At 41.3% G+C, this 557-nt stretch overlaps 1 protein-coding gene across 7 annotated transcripts in view; it reads left to right on the top strand.

The window, feature by feature from the left end:
* Positions 1-541: 541 nt before the first annotated feature.
* Positions 542-557, top strand: part of LOC143028183 (uncharacterized) — a 93340-nt gene continuing 93324 nt past the window's right edge. For 5 of the 7 annotated variants that reach the window (XR_012966691.1, XM_076189946.1, XM_076189948.1 and 2 more), the window contains exon 1: positions 542-557. This exon is cut by the window's right edge and continues 143 nt beyond it. The gene's annotated coding sequence lies outside the window, so the exon portion shown is untranslated. The other 2 variants (XM_076189949.1, XM_076189942.1) reach the window with 2 other exon arrangements.

Raw genomic sequence — 557 nt, 5'->3', positions numbered from 1 at the left:
ATAATATAAGATATATTAATACTGATTGAGAGTATTGGAACTTCATCTTAGAAGCCCTGGGTGTGGGGGTCCTTCCCCACATCAATAGCTAGAGAGGAATAGCGCACCCTACAAAGGAATCTGAAGATGACACTGCATTAGTTCAGGATCCTTAGATAATTAGAGAGAATCTGATATGAGCTGAGTCAGGTGGAGGTAGTACCCTGCCGAGACTTGGCGTTGTAGTGTTAACACACAAACAATTTAGTTGGAGTTCGATCTGAGAAGGTGGAAAGGTTTAGTTGATCAAGAGATATACACGCCAACCTGTTCTTTTCATTTTCTTCTCCTTCTTCTTTTTTGAAGAGCGGTAACTGTAACTGTAATAAGCGTTGAACAGCTTATTTTCCAAGAAACCAAGGCGAAATATGGTATCCATGTGATGTCATTAATCACAAGCACGTATAGGCATTAACCAGCGAACGTAATTCCCTGCATATCGCTGTTATCTTTACCTCTGTGATGTGGCCGTGATATGACGTTTCAGCTTCTGCGCATGAGCCTGCATATTTGTTTGG

Source organism: Oratosquilla oratoria, chromosome 9 (genome assembly GCF_046742065.1).
Source record: "Oratosquilla oratoria isolate Oo_2021 chromosome 9, ASM4674206v1, whole genome shotgun sequence".
Lineage (NCBI taxonomy): Eukaryota > Metazoa > Arthropoda > Malacostraca > Stomatopoda > Squillidae > Oratosquilla > Oratosquilla oratoria.
This window is presented reverse-complemented; position numbering and strand designations above follow the sequence as displayed.